A 13,982-nucleotide genomic window follows, 5' to 3' on the forward strand; every position below is an offset into this window, starting at 1 on the left:
GAAATTAATTATCAAGACCTCGTACCTTAAAGTGGACGACGCCCACAACCGGTCTACTAAAACAAAGACTTAGACCTTGTTACGTTGCTTATACATTTAAATATGTAATAAACATCCATTAAATGTAAAACATAACAACATTATGACAAAAATAATCTGTTTCATTCCTTTGGAAAATAACATATAGAGTTTTACAGTATTTAATCACTCGAAAGGTGATTTCTAGTATACAAACTCTAATAATCTCCCACTTATACTCAAAACAGATTTCGAGTATACAAAATATAGGTGCACACATCTAATTCTCCCACTTATACTGAAAGCGAGTTGAGGTCTTGAATGAGTCGAACTCTCATCCCTTCAACATGGCAATCGAACGGTTTCACCGCCAATGCCTTTGTAAAAGGATCTGCCAGGTTGTTCTCTGACACAATCTTGACCACTTGTATGTCTCCTCTCTGCACTATATCTCTAATGATATGATACTTCCTCTCTATGTGTTTGCTCGCTTTGTGAGCTCTTGGTTCTTTCGAGTTTGCCACAACACCAGAATTATAACAATAGATGGTGATGCTCTTGGGCAGATTCGTAACCACAGCTAAATCCATAAGGAAGTTCTTGAACCATACATCCTCTTTTGCAGCCTCCAAAGCGGCCACATATTCGACTTCTATGGTCGAGTCCGCGATGCAATTCTGCTTCACACTCTTCCAAATTACGACTCCACCTTCTAAAGTGAACACATATCCAGAAGTAGATTTTCTTGAGCCTTGATCAGATTGAAAATCTGAGTCAGTATATCCCAAAGGACAGAGCTCGGCTGCATTGTAAACTAGAGCATAGTCCTTACTCTATTTAAGGAACTTGAGTATGTTCTTTACGGCAGTCCAATGTCCTTGGCCTGGATTCGACTGATATGTTGCCACCATGCCAACAGCAAAGCAAATATCAGGCCTTGCACAAACCATAACATACATGAGACTTCCAACTGCCGAAGCATATGGAATCATTCTCATCTCTTCTATCTCAGATGGCGTTTTGGGGCACATCTCTTGAGATAGATAGATGTCATGTCTAAAAGGTAAGAAACCTTTCTTGGCATCTTGCATGCTAAAGCGACTAAGTACAATATTGATGTAGGGTTCTTGAGATAAGCACAACATCCTTGAAGCCGCGTGATCGTTGCTGCTATGTAAAAGTAAACTCTTAGGTCCAGAGGATTCACTAGAGCACATGGTCCAGGAGATCACGAACTCTAAGAATTTCGCTCCTTTTCTTCACTCTTTTTGGTCCTTTTTCCTCTGCCCTTGTAATTGATACACGTTCCTGGGTCCGACAGATAATTTACGCATCTAGACTTACAATTACACGTTAGCACCATAGAAAACACATGCATGAAATGAGCCTTATTAAACTGCTTACACTTAAACCATGCTTGCCCTCAAGCATGAAAGACAAGAAAAAGAAATATGGCAGGTTTTAATGCATGTTCCCCTTTTAACCGACCCTAAGAAAAGAAAACAAAACACAAACTCCTAGACCTAGACACAAAAAGACTCTGACAAAGAAAACAGACACGAAAAAACACAAGACAAAGAGAAACGTAACACATAAGTGCATAAACTGGTATTTTTTTCCTAGAAGCCATTTAAGGTCAATCCAAGTATCTTACAGCCTCAGATTCTTCCCCCTCCCTTCGTCTATCTAGTCAAGTTGTCAGTTCGTCGAGATAGCCTTAGTTTTTTACCATCTGTTGGATTCAATCTTATTTTGCCGTGCCACTGATGCCTTAAGATCGATGTCGCAGAATAGTTCCTTAAGTTCTTTCATTGGGTTATAATGGGGCTAGGGGATTACAGTGTATATCGATGAGAATCCTAAGGTTCTAAGTTCGAGAAGTACATGTAAAACATGATGTGGACATGTGAACTTAGGAGCAAATCTTAGTAACAACCTCCCGCGTATGATTTTATCTTTTCAAACATTTTGGAGATGTTCCCTGGCTAATTGGCCTTATTTTCCCTACTTTATTTTCACTGGGCCATATAACTTTTTTTTCTGCCCCCCATTTTTTTCTGTATTTTTTCTTGGGTCAGGTTACAACTGTTCCGGTCCATTTTCTTTTCTAACTTCTTTTTTTTCCTGGGCCTGATGACATTTATATATATTTTTTGTCTGCCCATATTCTAACCACTTTTTCTCGGGTCAAGTTACAACTTTCCTTGCCCGTTTATTATTTTTTTTCTAACTTTTTTTCTCATTTTTCCCTTGTTTCTCAATCTATCTTTTACCCCTACCATCGAGCTACTCTATCCCTGCTCCCTTGTTCACATGGCATGAAGGGTTAGAGGTTCCAAAGAAAATGGATAAAGTTTAGTACAAGCCCAAAGTGTTCGCTAGGGGGTGCCTTTCCAATGAGGCAGGTACAGCAAATTCGAAAGAATTAAGCTCAAAATGGTTATCCCTATTGCCTTTAGTCCTTACTATCTGTGTCACTTTTCCCTTAGCATCAATGACAACCACTCTATTATTTTCAATGTGTTTAGTAGAAAGTGTTCTACCCTAGGCTTATAACTCACTTTTAAGAGGACTTCACAGTTAGTTTCAAATTAAGGCATTTTCTATCTTCTCACTTCATCCAACTGACTTTGATTTATTAAGGGAAAATGATTCACAAATTGGCATGCATTCTCTCTTCAATTACTCTCCCTAAGGGGCTTTTGCTATTTATTATACCAGTTATGCAGATGCAAACACAGAACCTAAAAAAAACTTCTACTGACTCTTAGACCTAACAGAATATGTACATGCTTGATACTGACTGCTCTCCCCCCTCCCACATCATTCATGCTTGTCCCCAAGCAATCCCAAAGAGGTAGAAAACAGGGCAGTTAATGGCGACAACAAAACAGAAATCACAAACAAGAAAACACAAACTCCTCATACTTAGACCAAGAATTGGGCTAAGTGTTAGGAGGTAGAACACAAACAAGACATGTATACATAACAGCCTCCTTACACTTAGGCCAAGCCATGGCCTAAGTGGGAGAAGGCATAAAAACAGCAAGAACCTAGCATGCATACCACTACACAAAACTAAAAGTAAAAACTAAAAATGAAATAAAATTAACTTGGTTTACTGGGGGGATCAATTCTGACCTTGGTCACCACAGGGACTAGGCTTCCGGGCTTTCTTGGGGTGTGGTGGTGGCACATCCTCCTTCTTTCTCTTACTCGATGTGCCGACAGATTCACTGGTAGTGGACTGGGTGAGATCCTTTCTTTTCTTCACGGACATGGTCGGTGGGGCAGTTTTGACGGACTTCTGTGGGGTAGTGCCTAGGGGAGAGCTTTGTTGAGGTTGAGGTGTCTTCCACGAAGTTGACCATCTTCATCATCCAGGTCAGGGCTTCGTTCATTCTGTCGGTGTGCACCCCCAATGGCTCTTTTAGACCCAGAACAGTGGAAGTCAACGTGGATAACTCAGTCTTGATATCCCGTATATCGGTCCGCACTCCCTCCAACTCCTTCTTCCACTCCAGCGTGGCCAGATCCGTCACTGAACTCCCCTCCGCTTTAATGGCCGCCTCAGTCTGTCCGACCTCGTAGAAATAGACTTCACCGTCTTTCGTGCATAACAACCCCTTGTTGAAGAAGAAATCCTCATTAAACTGCTCAGGGGGTCGCACATTTCTAGAGATGGAACTGACTTCAAGATCCTCATCGTGATATTTCGCTGCAGATATGCTCCAAGAAGATGGCATGCATAGAGATGGCGAGGAGTGTGGGTGGTCATCAGATGGCACGCCTGAGCTAGCCAGTACCCGAGATGGACTTTCACACCTTTCAACATACACCAGGTGAAATAAAGCTCAGGTGTTGTTAGGGTGGAGCTGACCTGCCCCATCAAATTATAGCCGATGAAAATCTGGGCAAAACGGAGTAGGTGGTTGGTGATGTGGACTCCCCATGATATATTGGTCTTGAAATGCCCTCCACGTTTGTGCATGATGAGCTCCCAAGCCTGCTGCGTGTCAAATCCCGGAGTTTTCCTAGGGGGGCAATTTGTCTTTCATCTCAACCCCCACTGATGTCCTCATCCATAGTCAACAATCCCAATCTCATGGACCACTCTCGAATGCTCATCGTCGTCTCTTTATTAAACAAGCTGAAAGATGTGAAGAATTCCTTAGCCATTGCAACTGGCACCTCCATTACATTGTGACTCAACAGCCATTCAAACCCGATGGCGCTGATGTAGGAGAGGAACTCTTCCTCTGACTCGATATCTTGGAGGGATTCCGAATGGTAGCATTTTCTGGACTTAGCCAGCTTCCCCTTCGCTCCTCGCTCCGCATAAGTCCGCGCCTTTTTGGGGTCGTGGAAATGGGCCATTTCCTCCTTGAGCTTCTTTGTGACCACCACCTCTGTTGTTACGTAGATGGGTTCTTCAGTGTGGTCATCCTCGGCATCTACATTGTTGTCCTCTGCTTCTACCTCGGCTACCTGAGCGAAAGGCACCTTAATTGGTTCTGAGGTGGGTTCGCTCATTTTCAAGGTGCTCTCTGGTTTCTTAACCGTGGGTTTTGCCGGTTGCTTCCCTTTGCGCTTATGCTCGGTAGCATCGATGAGAATCCTAAGGTTCTAAGTTCGAGAAGTACAGGTAAAACATGATGTGGACATGTGAACTTAGGAGCAAATCTTGGTAACAACCTCCCGCGTATGATTTTATCTTTTCAAACATTTTGGAGATACTCTATCCCTGCCCCCTTGTTCACATGGCATGAAGGCTTAGAGGTTCCAAAGAAAATGGATAAAGTTTAGTACAAGGCCAAAGTGTTCGCTAGGGGGTGCCTTTCCAATAAGGTAGGTTCAGCAAATTCGAAAGAATTAAGCTCAAAATGGTTATCCCTATTGCCTTTAGTCCTTACTATCTATGTCACTTTCCCTTAGCATCAATGACGGTCACTCTATTATTTTCAATTTGTTTAGTAGAAAGTGTTCTACTCTAGGCTTATAACTTACTTTTAAGAGGGCTTCACAGTTAGTTTCAAATTAAGGCATTTTCTGTGGTTCTCACTTCCTCCAACTGACTTTGATTTATTAAGGGAAAAGGATTCACAAATTGGCATGCATTCTCTCTTCAATTACTCTCCCTAAGGGGCTGATAAGGTTTTTATTATACCAGTTACGCAGACGCAAACACATAACCTAAAAAAACTTCTACTGACTCTTAGACCTAACAGAGTATGTACATGCTTGATACTGACTGCTTTCCCCCCCTCCCACGTCATTAATGTTTGTCCCCAAGCAATCCCAATGAGGTTGAAAACAGAGCAGTTAGTGGCGACAACAAAACATAAATCACAAACAAGAAAACACAAACTCATCACACGTAGACCAAGAATTGGGCTAAGTGTAAGGAGGTAGAACACAAACAAGACATAAATACATAACAGCCTCCTCACACGTAGGCCAAGCCATGGCCTAAGTGGGAGAAGGCATAAAAACAACAAGAACCTAGCATGCATACTACTACACAAAACTAAAAGTAAAAACTAAAACTGAAAGTAAAATTTACTTGGTTTATTAGGGGATCAATTCTGACCCTGGTCACCACAGGGACCAGTCTTCCGGGCTTTCTTGGGGTGTGGTGGTGGCACATCCTCTTTCTTTCTCTTACTCGATGTGCCGACCGATTCACTGGTAGTGGATTGGGTGAGATCCTTTCTCATCTTCACAGGCATGGTCGTTGGGGAAGTTTGGACAGACTTCTGTGGGATAGTACCTAGGGGAGAGCTTTGTTGGGGTTGAGGTGTCTTCCACGAAGTTGACCATCTTCATCATCCAGGTCAGGGCTTCGGTCAATCTGTCAGGGTGCACCCCCAATGGCTCTTTCAGCCCCAGAACAGTGGAAGTCAACGTGGATAACTCAGTCTTGATATCCCGTATATCGGTCCGCACTCGCTCCAACTCCTTCTACTCCAGCGTGGCCAGATCCGTCACTGAACTCCCCTCCGCTTTAATGGCCGCCTTAGTCTGTCCGACCTCGTAGAAATATACTTCACCGTCTTTCGTGTACAACAGCCCCTTGTTGAAGAAGAAATCCATATTAAACTGCTCAGGGGGTCGCACATTTCTAGAGATGGTACTGACTTTGCAATCCTCATCGTGATATTCCGCTGCAGATATGCTCCAAGAAGATGGCATGTATAGAGATGGCGAGTAGTGTGGGTGGTCATCAGATGGCACGCCTGAGCTAGCCAGTACCCGAGATGGACTTTCACACCTTTCAACATACACCAGGTGCAATAAAGCTCAGGTGTTGTTAGGGTGGAGCTGACCTGCCCCATCAAATTATAGCCGATGAAAATCTGGGTGAAACGGAGTAGGTGGTTGGTGGTGTGGACTCCCCGTGATATACTGGTTTTGAAACGCACTCCACGTTTGTGCGTGATGAGCTCCCAAGCCTGCTGCGTGTCAAACCCCAGAGTTTTCCTAGGGGGGCCAATTTGTCTTTCATCTCAACCCCAGCTGATGTCCTCCTCCATAGTCAGCAATCCTAATCTCATGGACCACTCTCGAATGCTCATCGTCGTCTCTGCATTAAACAAGCGGAAAGATATCGAGTCAGCTTCGGTGTCCGCGGTGGACTTGAACTTGAATGATGTGAAGAATTCCTTAGCCAGTGCAACCGGAACCTCCGTTACACTGTGATTCAACAGCCATTCAAACCCGATGGCGCTGATGTAGGAGAGGAACTCTTCCGCTGACTCGATATCTTAGAGGGATTCCGAATGTAGCATTTTCCGGACTTAGCCAGCTTCCCCTTCGCTCCTCGCTTAGCATAAGTCCGCGCCTTTTTGGGGTCGCAGAAATGGGCCATTTCCTCCAAGAGCTTCTTTGTGACCACCACCTCTGTTGTTACGTGTAGATGGGTTCTTCAGTGTGGTCTTCCTCGTCATCTACATTGTTGTCCTCTGCATCTACCTCGGCCACCTGAGCGAAAGGCACCTTAATTGGTTCTGAGGTGGGTTCGCTCATTTTCAAGGCGTTCTTTGGTTTCTTAACCGTGGGTTTCGCCGGTTACTTCCCTTTGCACTTACGCACCGTAGCATCGATGAGAATCCTAAGGTTCTAAGTTCGAGAAGTACAGGTAAAACATGATGTGGACATATGAACTTAGAAGCAAATCTTGGTAACAACCTCCCGCATATGATTTTATCTTTTTAAACATTTTGGAGATGTTCCCGAGCTAATTGGCCTTATTTTCCCTACTTTATTTTCACTGGGACATATAACTTTTTTTCTGCCCCTTTTTTTCAGTATTTTTTCTTAGGTCAGGTTACAACTGTTCCTGCCCATTTTCTTTTCTAACTTCTTTTTTTTTCTGGGCCTGATGACATGTATATATATTTTTTGTCTGCCCATATTCTAACCACTTTTTCTCGGGTTAAATTACAACTTTCCTTGCCCGTTTATTATTTTTTTCCTAACTTTTTTTCTCATTTTTCCCTTGTTTCTCAATCTATCTTTTACCCCTACCATCGAGCTATTCTATCCCTGCCCCCTTGTTCACATGGCATGAAGGCTTAGAGGTTCCAAAGAAAATGGATAAAGTTTAGTACAAGCCCAAAGTGTTCGCTAGGGGGTGCCTTTCTAATGAGGCAGGTTCAGCAAATTCGAAAGAATTAAGCTCAAAATGGTTATCCCTATTGCCTTTAGTCCTTACTATCTGTGTCACTTTTCCCTTAGCATCAATGACGGCCACTCTATTATTTTTAATGTGTTTAGTAGAAAGTGTTATACTACTATAGGCTTATAACTCACTTTTAAGAGGGCTTCACAGTTAGTTTCAAATTAAGGCATTTTCTATCGTTCTCACTTCATCCAACTGACTTTGATTTATTAAGGCAAAAAGATTCACAAATTGGCATGCATTCTCTCTTCAATTACTCTCCCTAAGGGGCTTTTGCTATTTATTATACCAGTTATGCAGACGCAAACACAGAACCGAAAAAAAACTTCTACTAACTCTTAGACCTAACATAGTATGTACATGCTTGATACTGACTGCTCTCCCCCCCTCCCACATCATTCATGCTTGTCCCCAAGCAATCCCAATGAGGTGGAAAACAGAGCAGTTAGTGGCGACAACAAATCAGTAAACACAAACTCCTCACACTTAGACCAAGAATTGTTCTAAGTGTAAGGAGGTAGAACACAAACAAGACATATATACATAACAGCCTAGCTCACACTTAGTCCACTGCGTAGCCTAAGTGTGAGGAGTTTTTGTATATATGTGTGTGTGTTTGTTGGGTTGTGTTTAGGTTTTAAAATTCTCCCACTTAGTCTATTATATAATCTAAGTGTGAGAAGTTTTTAGTAGAAGCATGTGTTGCTTTTTGGTATGTTTGTGTGTCAGCCATACTGGCCATTACCTTTTTCCACTTCACAGCCTCATCTGAGGGCAGACACTTGTGAAGCGGGAGGGGGGATGCAATGGCCAGTATGCCATGTATATATGTGTGGTCTGTGTTTTTGTTTGTCTAGGTCTAGTTTTTTTTATATACGTGTTGATTGGGCTTAAAACTCAACTGCCTCAAACTGACTGTGAGGGGAATTGAGGGAGATAAGACATGCTGGACAATGGAAACCACCCCCCTTAGTATCTCTTAGTCACTGTAGATGATGCAAGTATGAGTGAAAAATCCATCCTTAGAGCCGAACACAAAAGCCCTCTTAAATGTGAGTTAAAAGCCTAAAGTGGAACCACTTTCCACTCATCCAGAAAAGAAAAGAGTGGCTGCCACAAGATGCCTAGGGTAAAGTGACCGCGTGTAGCATACACTGAAGGCAGTAGGAAACCCCCCCCAAAAAAAAAACCTCTTAGAACCTCACTTTCGAGTCATATATACCCAGATATAACCCATCAGCCACTGGGACTGTGTGTGTGCAAGGCATAAGGCAAGGAGGCAACTGGCCATAAGGACATGCAAGAAAGAAACCAACTGGAGCGAGAAATGGAGAAGCAAGGAGAAAATCGACCAGGAAGTCATTCTAGGTCCCAAAAAATAAGAAGGAAATAAGGGTGGCGAAGCCACAAAAAGGAAAGAAAAAGAATGTGATGAAAATGGTCGAAAATACTTGACCACAAAAAGATTGAGAAGGAACAAGGGTGACGAAGCCACACGACGCTACTGACCAGTTGGGAAGCAACATCAGAAAAGGTCCAGCCAAGCAGAGGTGACAGCCAAGAGCCTGAGCGCACACAGTTTCCCCACATCGAAATAAATTAGAGATTTTTGAGCCCAGAGCCTCAGGAACAACTAACCCAAACACTACAAGCCAATTACAAGCTTTATAGACCTTCGGTAGCCGCACGTGAGATCTAAGTCCAAAGCATCTGTGGTTCAGCGCTATGAGAGAATATAGTCCTAATATTCCCGGTGAAGAATGGGTGACTGAGCGAATCTGGTGTTTGGCCGAGAGTTTCGGTGATCTTGACGAGCGGGTATACTGACTGGAAGGAAAAGGGGGGCGGCGGAAGTTCAAGGTTATCTAAGGCTGGATTGCACCTGACCCAAAGGGGAGGGATAGTTGAAAATATAGCCCGATTGACGTATTTAAGTGTTTCTTTTGTCTTTTATGTGTGTTTGTCTTATTTATGTGTTTTTCTTTGTGTCATAGTTTAGAGTCTAGGTTAGAATAGAGTCGGTCAGGGGTGTAACCAGGCTAGAATTCGACTTATTGCTTTTTGTTTGTTCTTCACGCCTGAGGACAAGCATGTGGTAAGTGTGAGCAGTTTGATAAGTCGTATTCTAGGCCTTGGTTACTGGTCAGTATAATGTACATAATTTGAATATATCTGCAAAACAGTTGCTAAAGTGTGCAGGGAAAGTGTTCTAGCCAGTATGGGAATGTTCGGATAATTCTGGTGAAAAGGGCGTCAGTAGGGTGCAATACTGACCAGGATGCATGCCAAAAAGACTCGAGATGGAGAAGAAGGATAACTGGCAAGATCAGCCGCAAGCAAGGGGCAAAAGAGTCATTTCATGAAGAGGTCTACCCTAAAAATAAAGGGAGGCCTCCCTATAAAAGGAAGCCACTTGGAGAGAGAATCATCATCAATTAGTTCATCACTTCTACGCTTAGTTAGAAACCTCTCTTCGGTAGATCGGTCCCTCAGTATTATCCTTCATATTCTCGTTCCTCGCCACAGCCATGGCCACCTGAAGCTCATCAGTTCGCCGAAGTTCCACATCTTCTCGTTCCAGTCAGCGTGTTTCGTAGTGTTAACAGTTTCGTCGCCCGGAGTGGCAAAACAATCTTTAATTGCTTTCTTAGTTAATTGCACTATGTTTTCTTACATTGGATCGGTTACATTTTTTATATTTGCTTATTTTGATGTCTTGGTTGTGATCCAAACGTTTATGATATGAAGTTGTTTTTATGCATCGTTTCTTGTTTGATTCTGTTTCTTTCTGCCTGGATAGCATAGATCTAGTTGTTACGGTAATTTTCTAGTATTGCAAGCATGTTTTCCTTTCCGAATTGATAGATCTGAGTTCATGAGTTTAGATAGCTGTTAGATCTTAGATCTGAAATGGTTAAGTATGAAAGCCTAGTTTACGTGATATCTGTCACCTTGTATGTCACCTAGTAAGCGTAATTTCAGTTTCGTTAATTTAATCTTTTGATTTGGAGTTTAGATTGTAGATCTGTTCTTGTGGAGTTTGTTAACCTGAATTTCTCGTTCATGGAATCTGAGTTGTTTGATTTGTGTTCATACTTGTTGGAGAAGACAATGTCTACATCTAAATTTGGGACCACTTTTACTCTTTAGTTATTTTTTGCTTTTGTCCTTTTCTTTTCTCTACCTTTTCTGCTGGTACCCTACAGATCTGTCAGCCTAGTCACCTAACTACCACTTATTCTCTGATATGTCGTTTCGCCTTTTATAGTAACCCCGTACCTCCCACATAATTTCTGAAACATAATGTTCCCTACTCTCGCGTACACAGTTGCTTATCAATCATCTCTCACACCTCCTAGTCAGTAGAATACCACATTAATTTCCAGTCTAGTTAGAATCTCAACCCAAAGCGTGGTAGCTAACCAACCTTTCCAGAATATCACCACAATTACCAAAGCGCTCTCATCTCTGTGGGATTCGACCCTTACATCCACTATACTAGTCAGTAAAAGTAGGTTGAGGAATTATTGATAGCCAGGTTCAGGATTAGCTGAGATTTTCTATCCTGATCAGTAGGATACATCCTTTGCTTGACGCGACACCTGCAACACCTTGGCTCTTTCAAATGGCGTCGTTGTCGGGGATGAATGGCGTTATTAACTGTTATTGTGTGTAATACTTTGGCGTATATATTGTTCATAATTTTTTTTCTTTTTTTTTCTTTCAGTTTATGAGATGCAGTTCGGCTCCTGACCATTGGAGACCGAAGATACTCCAGCGAGGAACTATACTTGTGACCATTCGTTCTGGCCTGTCGACAGCCCTGTCTGACCTAGGTACGAGTAGTACGAAGAGCAAGACACCATAGAGGGAGGAATACCAGAACAAGTACTACAGTTGGAGGGTAACCCAAGGAGAATGGCTGCCCAAGGAGATGATGATCCTGATCCAGAGATCGGGACGCTGAACGCGTATACCGAAGGAGAACCACCGCAAGCTATAGTAGTCACCCTGGGGCAGACAGCTTGTGATGTGAAGCCCCATGTTATTGCAATTCTGCCCACGTACTGCGGGAAAAGCTATGAAGGCCCCTATGAATTCCTTCATGAGTTCTGTAAGATTTCTAGGGCACAGGCCAACAGGGGCGACAGAGGATGACTACAGATTGAAGGCTTTGCCGTTCGTTCTAAAAGGGGAGGCTAACACCTGGTTCATGCGATTGCCCCCCAATTCCGTTGAGAGTTGGGCAGATTTCAATTTAGCCTTTTTAGGCGAATTTTCTCCGTCATCTACGACGAGTGCGCTAAAGAGAGAGATAACCAGTGTGAAGCAAGGTTACGATGAACCCTTGAGTGATTATTGTGCAAAGTATATAAGCCTTTTGGATGCATGTCCGAACCATCGTATGGCGGATATAGAAATACATCACACCTTTTATGAGGGGATGAACAAGGCGACAAAGGATCTGGCAAACTCCTCGTCAGGAGGAAGTTTCACGCAATTAAGGGTCAGTGAAGCTAAGAGGGTCCCAGGGAAACTCTTGAGCGCAAAGAAGGAGTACGACAATTCAAGAGATGGTTACAGCAGAGAAAGGATTGCGAGTGCCTTGTCTACTGACCAGGAGCATAAGATAGAGCAGAAGATGGATTTGAAGATAGACGAATTGAAGAAGACACTCTTGAGTGCGATCGAGAAGAACACACCACCAACTTCCCCAGCTAGGAACTACAAGGGTGCGGAACAGGGAAACCAAGGACCGAGCTATGATCAGCCTAATAACTTCGAGAATATGGAGCAAGTCAATGCTGTCGGGTACTACAATTATAGTGGGCATTGGATCCAGGGGAGTCAACGAGACACACCATGGAGGGACCATCCGAATTTTCGATGGGGAGATGGGAACCAAAATCAAAACCAAGGTCCAGGTCAGAATCAATACCACCCTCACCCAAACAAAAATTTCAACCATGGCCCAGAAAATCCCAACAACCAGTTCAACTGGTCAGGAAGGAACCAACAACCCCACAGTCAACAGCCTCAAAACCAACCCCCCACAAAACCAGAACCCAAATCCTGTCTATGTACCACCCCACCAGAGAAACTTCCAAAATTACCCAAATTAGTCTAATCAAGGTTCCCAACATCAGCAGAACCAGAACCAGTTCCAAAACCAGGCCCAGTATCAAAACCAAAACCAAAATCAATATCACCAAGACCAGTACAACCCTCCTGGCCAGTATAACCATTACCCACCTAACCAGAACCAACAAAACTTCCAAAATTTCCAGCCCAACCAGAACCCCCAGTATAACCAGCACCAAGGGCCAAATCAGTCCCAATATCCTAACAGGTCAAGACGATCTATGGAGGACATGATGGGAGAACTGCTCGCTTCACAGCAGAGTATCAAGGGTGAATTGCAATCCAACAATGAAGTGGTGCAGGGGATGCAGAGTGCCCAGAAGGAACATAAGGTGAATATTGATATGATGAATAGGCAGTTGGCCCGGCTGGCCAGTTCGATGGGTGAAATGAAAGGGAATTCCGGGAAACTCCCATCTACAGTCCATGTACCTAAAAAGGCAAACGTGAGCAAGGTCACATTACTGTCCGATACTGTTAGGGTTTTGTATACTAGAAATCACCTTTCGAGTGATTGGATACTGTAAAACTCTAATAGTTATTTTCCAATAAATGCAACAGATTATTTTTGTCATAATGTTGTTATGTTTTACATTTAATGGTTGTTTATTACATATTTAAATGTATGAGCAAACGTAACAAAGTCTAAGTCTTTGTTTTAGTAGACCAGTTGTGGGCGTCGTCCAATTTAAGGTAACACGGTCAGTTCTAAACAACGAAAAATAAGAATTTCACAACCTAGATAGGCCTAGACTACCTATCGTGAAAGGTTGCAATGTCAGTCCGATTATTTCTAAACCTTATTGAAATAAGATGACGTTGGTGTGGTATAGCACTGAATGGATCTAACAGCAAGACGAGTCTTTATGCTATCTACTGAAAGACGAGGTCTTGAAAATTAATTTCTTAATCAATGTACGTTAGCATTGAGCATACGATATTGAGGATCCACTACTTTGACTTACCAAAGGTGCGGAATTTTCGTAACCCAACGATCCAGGTATATTGGGTAGTGGTGATCATTATCTAGAGGTGCTAGGATTGCTATTATGTTGAAACGTGCGCGATGAGAGTCTCGTTTGATAACATCCACAAGAGGAGCTCGAAACGAGGTTTTATTATTCGGAACCTAGCTAGTTGG

The sequence above is a fragment of the Salvia splendens genome, chromosome 7 (genome assembly GCF_004379255.2).
Source record: "Salvia splendens isolate huo1 chromosome 7, SspV2, whole genome shotgun sequence".
NCBI classification, from domain to species: Eukaryota; Viridiplantae; Streptophyta; class Magnoliopsida; order Lamiales; family Lamiaceae; genus Salvia; species Salvia splendens.